The following is a 6,946-nucleotide window of genomic DNA, read 5'->3' on the forward strand; positions in this document are numbered from 1 at the left end:
CTAGTAATTCTAACACTTAAAGGCAAGAGGCACTTAAAGGCAAACTATTAACCCTTCTATAACAAGGGTATCAGTGTTAGGCCTTGGTGCGGCACAAGTGCAAAATGATTTCTGGTTATGGCTTCTTGGCCTTCTGGCTAGGATGAAGGATCAGTGTCAGGCCTCGGGGCGGCGCAAGTACAAAACCATTTTTGGTTATGATCGTCATCGCCTCCGCCCAAGATCAATTGTAGTATCTGTTCTTATCAGTTTAATATCTGATACGTCTCCTCATTGGGGACCATATAGTAAATGGATTTTCAGAACAGGGAGATGGAAAAAAAGCTTGCTCTGTCCACCCCACACATTGAGCCGTTATTGCGGCATCTCCGGGAACGGTGCACTCCTTCTCTGATCCAGATTGAATTGAAATCAGCACACGTTTTGTTTGAACCCATTATGTGAATTCTTTTCAGGGTCAAAGTTGCACATTTCAGATGCCAAATGCATTTTGCTAGATTTAACTTGACCAATTGCAACATTTTGTGCGCGCATTGTTTGCACCTATGCATGTCAAGCATTGTATTGCATTCAATTTGAAATCTATCAATCAATCAATCTCTCTTTACTGGTTGCAACCGGTGTGTGAAGCTGTGGACACGTATTTGGCCTTTGTTACAGTGTTGCAAATATATCGTCTGCAAAGTTAGGCCCTTGCTATCAGTACTTAGTGTTTTAATTTAAGTAACCCATAAGTAGTTCTGCCATACATACCACATTTGTGACAGCATGATTTCTTTTGTAAAACATTGTCTCCCTCTTGTGGACCACTGACTTTTAAATTTGGTGTATATGTATTTGAAAAAAGGGAAAATCGTATCCTTGCTGATCTTGAATACGCTGCCTATCTCCACCTGTGTGAGTATTCTAATGCTTTCTAGAAACCAGGTGCGCTGCCTGCATTAGATAGAATCTGTTCACGGAACCCTCACGTGTCACAATTGGCCCTTGGCCATGGTCTGGAACCCTCCCGTGTCACAATGGGCTGGAACCCTCACGTGTCACAATGGGTCCTTGGCCTATAAAAAGCAGCGTGATGGCAGTCAGCCTCAGTCTGCTGCTGGAGCAGCGGCGGGCAGCATGGTGGTAGATAGGCAACAGGGTCTATACCCGGCATCAGGAGAGCTGAGAGAAGACAGCTGGCTCGCTTGTTTGTTTTTTGAATTTCCCTCTCGCACACCTCCTCCTGGCACTCAGTAGGGCACATAGGAACAAAGAGGGGGGAGGAGGGTTCCAATAGGTGGAGTTATGCAGATTAAAAACCCAGTGGCTCACAGCTTGAACAAACAGCAGAACGGCCATTGTGAAGGCGTCCGGTTTGCTAAAATGTCCTCCTCAGGGCAATCTTTTGCTCCATCTCCCTAAAGGGTATCAGTGTTAGGCCTTGGTGCGGCACAAGTGCAAAACGAGTTCTGGTTATTGCTTCTTGGCCTTCTGGCTAGGATAAAGGATCAGTGTCAGGCCTCGGTGCGGCGCAAGTACAAAACCATTTTTGGTTATGATCGTCGTTGCCGCCGCCCAAGATCAATTGTAGTATCTGTTCTTATCAGTTTAACATCTGAAACGTCTCCTCATTGGGGACCATATAGTAAATGGATTTTTAGAACAGGGAGATGGAAAAAGAGCTTGCTCTGTCCACCCCACGCATTGAGCCGTTATTGCGGTATCTCCGGGAACGGTGCACTCCTTCTCTGATCCGGATTGAATTGAAATCAGCAATCAGCACACGTTGTGTTTGAACCCATTATGTGAATTCTTTTCAGGGTCAAAGTTGCACATTTCAGATGCCAAATGCATTTTGCTAGATTTAACTTGACCAATTGCAACATTTTGTGCGCGCATTGTTTGCACCTATGCATGTCAAGCATTGTATTGCATTCAATATGAAATCTATCAATCAATCTATCAATCAATCAATCAATCAATCTCTCTTTATTGGTTGCAACCGGTGTGTGACGCTGTGGACACGTATTTGGCCTTTGTTACAGTGTTGCAAATATATCGTCTGCAAAGTTAGGCCCTTGCTATCAGTACTTAGTGTTTTAATTGAAGTAACCCATAAGTAGTTCTGCCATACATACCACATTTGTGACAGCATGATTTCTTTTGTAAAACCTTGTCTCCCTCTTGTGGACCACTGACTTTTAAATTTGGTGTATATGTATTTAAAAAAAGGGAAAATCGTGTCTTTGCTGATCTTGAATATGCTGCCTATCTCCACCTGTGTGAGTATTCTAATGCTTTCTAGCAGGGGCGTAACTACCGCGGTCGCAGCGGTCGCCATTGCGACCGGGCCCCGCAGGTCAGGGGCCCCGGGCCGGCAGGTCTGAGCAGGGCCAGGCTGGCCATCGGGCACTTCTGGCAAATGCCAGAAGAGCCGATGCCAGTAGTGGGCCGCTGCACTGTTCCTCCCCCGGAACCCCCCCCCAGTGCCGCCGCCGCCGCCGCATTTAACTATACCGGCGTCTATGACACCGGTATAGTTCAATGCAATGATGGGAGGAGAGAGCGTCACCTGACGCTTCCTCTCCCATCATTCCCCGCTCTGCCTCTGACAGTACACTGCGGGTGCGCGATGACGTCATATCATCGCGCACCTGCAGTGTCCTGGGCAGACTTCAGCCGCCAGGAGCAGCGCGGGCAAAAGGAAAGGTGAGGAGAGTTTTTTTTTTTTTTTTCTTTTTAACCGGACTGTGGGGCCATTATCGGGGGGGGGGGGGGATGAGATGAGATGTGGGCTGTGCTCTATATATCCCTGTGCGGGCTCTGCTGTATATACCCCTGTGGGGACTCTGCTGTATATATCCCTGTGCGGGCTCTGCTGTATATATCCCTGTGCGGGCTCTGCTGTATATACCACTGTGCGGGCTCTGCTGTATATACCACTGTGCGGGCTCTGCTGTATATACCACTGTGCGGGCTCTGCTGTATATACCACTGTGCGGGCTGTGCTCTATATACCACTGTGCGGGCTGTGCTCTATATACCACTGTGCGGGCTGTGCTCTATATACCACTGCGGGCTGTGCTCTATATACCACTGTGCGGGCTGTGCTGTATATACCACTGTGCGGGCTCTGCTGTATATACCACTGTGCGGGCTGTGCTGTATATACCACTGTGCGGGCTGTGCTGTATATACCACTGTGCGGGCTGTGCTGTATATACCACTGTGCGGGCTGTGCTGTATATACCACTGTGCGGGCTGTGCTGTATATACCCCTGTGCGGGCTGTGCTGTATATACCACTGTGCGGGCTGTGCTGTATATACCACTGTGCGGGCTGTGCTGGATATACCACTGTGCGGTCTGTGCTGGATATACCACTGTGCGGTCTGTGCTGGATATACCACTGTGCGGGCTGTGCTGGATATACCACTGTGCGGGCTGTGCTGGATATACCACTGTGCGGGCTGTGCTGGATATACCACTGTGTGGGCTGTGCTGGCACCCAACACCATGTTGCAGTGCAGGAGATTCCTGCAACAGTCCGAGGCGTATCTAGGGGAAGCGGGGCGGGGGAAGATGGGGGGGTTGTGGGGGCGGGGGAAGGTGGGGGGGTTGTGGGGGCGGGGGAAGTGGGGGGGGGGGGGTAGGGGGGGGTAGGGGGGGGGGTAGGGGGGGGTAGGGGGTGGGGTAGGGGGGTAGGGGGGGGTAGGGGGGGGCCCCATTTGGAAGTTCGCACCGGGGCCCATAACTTTGTAGTTACGCCACTGCTTTCTAGCAACCAGGTGCGCTGCCTGCATTAGATGGAATCTGTTCACGGAACCCTCCCGTGTCTCTTTTGGCCCTTGGCCATGGTCTGGAACACTACGTGTCACAATGGGCTGGAACCCTCACGTGTCACAATGGGTCCTTGGCCTATAAAAAGCAGCGCGGTGGCAGTCGCCTTCAGTCTGCTGCCAGAGCAGCGGCGAGCAGCATGGTGGTAGATAGGCAGCAGGGTCTATACCCGGCATCTGGAGAGCTGAGGGAAGACAGCTGCTCGCTTGTTTGTTTTTGGAATTTCCCTCTCGCACTCCTCCTCCTGAGGGCACATAGGAACAAAGAGGGGTAGGAGGGTTACAATAGGTGGGGTTATGCAGATTAAAAACGAGGGGCTCACAGCTTGAACAAACAGCAGAACGGCCATTGTGAAGGCGTCCGGTTTGCTAAAATGTCCTCCTCAGGGCAATCTTTTGCTCCATCTCCCTAAAGGGTATCAGTGTTAGGCCTTGGTGCGGCACAAGTGCTGTGAAAAGCAGCTCACTGTCTATATCTACGTGCATGTGAACCTTGAGTTAGCGGGGTTAGCTTTCTCAGGTCTGCATCATGCTCAATCTAACAATTCATTGTCAGAATGGCTGCACCTAGTAAAATAAGTGATACATCATTGGATTCAGGGTCTCTTTTCCTACATTTGCGCTCAAACTGCTGGATATCCCTACTTTTCCAATGGATCAAGGTAGCCTCCAAACTGCATATTTTGATTATTAACCTCTGACATTATAATATTACAAAAGGATCTGGAAAAGATTCCTGCAAGGGCAAACACATGGCAGATGAAGTTAAATATTAATAAATGTAGAGTAATGCACCATAACGGGAGTAATTGAACTGATGCATATAGGTTAAATATACAAACCTATAGAGAAAATGGAGTATGATGCCCCTAAATAATAACTGATCAGATACACAAACTAACAAACAATGATAATCTTTATTATATAAAAAAAGACAAATGCACAAAAATATCCAATGAAAATGACAGGCAATTGGTGATGACACAGAAAAAAACGGAAGCAGCAGTATCATGTAAACATGTCAGCACCCTATACCGTGCAAGAGGTGCTGTGCATAGAGATGCACCTCACATACTACACCGGCCCGTCGGGCATATATATATATCCCAACTTCTGCCCTATTGAGAATGACGGCACTGCCCATATATAAATATAGTCTCAAAAATTAGGACCGGTAAGAAAAATGACTCACATCATAAAGTGCAAAAAGTGCATAGCAACAAAAGTGCATAACAATAGTGCCACATGCTCACATTAAACATAGTGCTTACCCATGTGGGTCAGATATGCCGCTAGGTCCGTTAGCCCCGACGCACGTTTCGCTTTTTCAGCTTCCTCGGGTACAAGCCTCCCGAGGAAGCTGAAAAAGCGAAACGTGCGTCGGGGCTAACGGACCTAGCAGCATTTCTGACCCACATGGGTAAGCACTATGTTTAATGTGAGCATGTGGCACTATTATGCACTTTTGTTGCTATGCACTCTCTATGGGTTTGCATGACTATGGGAGTTGTCCTATTGGTTAGTTTTGAATTTGGCATCCGCACCCTGTGGAGGTGCTAGTGGGTGTTACAAATAATGTCGGTCTTTGTTCAATATAGGTTAAATATATTAGAGATTACAGAACAGGAGAAGGACTTGGGTATTCTGGTTGCGAGTAAGCTGAATAGCAGTACTCAATGTCAGGAAGCAGCCGCAAAAGCAAACAAGATTTTAGGGTGTATAAAAAGAGAGAAAATCATGTGATCCCAATGTAGTATTACACCTCTATAAATCCCTTGCAAGGCCACATCTTGGATATAGGATCTAATTTGGGCTCCACATTTTTAAAAACATATTTGAAATTAAGAGTCAGTTTAAAGGCGGATGCTAGATTATTACAAGATCTCATTTATGTGTATAAATACATATGTGGTCACTCCATAGTACTGGCACACGACTTAACACTTTCCAGGACCTTACCAAGGGTAATGGAACACTTGTTACACGTTGAGGAAAACCAATTCTGGCAACTAAATAGGAAAAGGTTCTTTACAGTTAGAGCAGTCAGACTGTGGAATTCCCGACCACATGAGATAGTAATGGCCGACTCTAGCAGCATTTAGAAAAGGCCTGGATATATATATTTTTTTTTTAACAAAACATGACATTGTGAGTAGTGATGAGCGAGTGTACTCTTTGCTCGGGTGGTCTCTGAGTATTTATGACTGCTCGGAGATTAAGTTTTCACCGCCTCAGCAACATGATTTACAGCTATTAGCCAACTTAATTACATGTGGGGATTACCTAGCAACCAGGCAACCCCCACATGTACTCAGCCTGGCTAGTAGCTGTAAATCATTCAGCTGAGGTGACAAAAACTAAATCTTCAAACACTAGCAAATACTCGAAGGACCCCCGAGCGTGCTCTGGAAAACCCAAGCAACGAGTATACTCGCTCATCACAAATTGTGAGTTATCAATAATCTATCAATAGAAAATGTATAATCTTAAAGAGGAAAAATACAACTGCCCCAGTGGAGCACCTGAAGATGAATGATCCCTTAGTTTCGGTGATGCAGTAGAATAATCAAGTGGTATCCAGTGCTCAGCATGAATAAATCACATGTAGAATCAATGTTCAAAGAAGAAAATGCGGCACTCACCACGTTAAATCTGATTTTTTAAAGTCCTTTATTTCACCTTAAGTGGCATCGACAATGAAATGGACGTGCAGGTCAAGGAGGCATGCGGGGAGAGGAGAGATGGACAAATGTATAATGTGGATAGTTTGAACTTTAGGGTCCTAGTCTTTTTTCAACCTTTATAACTATGTAACTATGAAGAAGAAAAAACACCAAAACTGAGCTTAATTTAAGGCAAGTCTCACACGTCCAGATAATTCCGGTACCGGAAAAATCGGTACCGGAATTATCCGTGTCCGTGTGTCCGTGTGCTTACGGAGCACATCAGTGTGGCACACGTGCGGCAGCCGTGTGCCGCCCGTGTGCCGACTGAGGACCACACGGACCGTGCAGGAGACAGCGCTACAGTTAAGTGCTGTCCCCCGCGTGCGGTGCTGAAGCCGGTATTCATCCCTTCTTCCCAGCAGCGTTCGCTGGAAAGAAGGAATGACTAATCTTTTTTTTT

The 6,946-nt window shown here is 47.0% G+C and overlaps 2 non-coding genes across 2 annotated transcripts; both read left to right on the forward strand.

Annotated features, from left to right (window-relative positions):
• The first annotated feature begins 206 nt into the window (after positions 1-206).
• LOC143777361 (U2 spliceosomal RNA) lies at positions 207-388 on the forward strand. The gene has a single exon (XR_013216119.1). It is a non-coding gene; the product is annotated as a U2 spliceosomal RNA (small nuclear RNA).
• A 1,149-nt stretch (positions 389-1,537) lies between these two features.
• LOC143777355 (U2 spliceosomal RNA) lies at positions 1,538-1,728 on the forward strand. The gene has a single exon (XR_013216115.1). It is a non-coding gene; the product is annotated as a U2 spliceosomal RNA (small nuclear RNA).
• Positions 1,729-6,946: the final 5,218 nt, after the last annotated feature.

The sequence above is a fragment of the Ranitomeya variabilis genome, chromosome 5 (genome assembly GCF_051348905.1).
Source record: "Ranitomeya variabilis isolate aRanVar5 chromosome 5, aRanVar5.hap1, whole genome shotgun sequence".
NCBI classification, from domain to species: Eukaryota; Metazoa; Chordata; class Amphibia; order Anura; family Dendrobatidae; genus Ranitomeya; species Ranitomeya variabilis.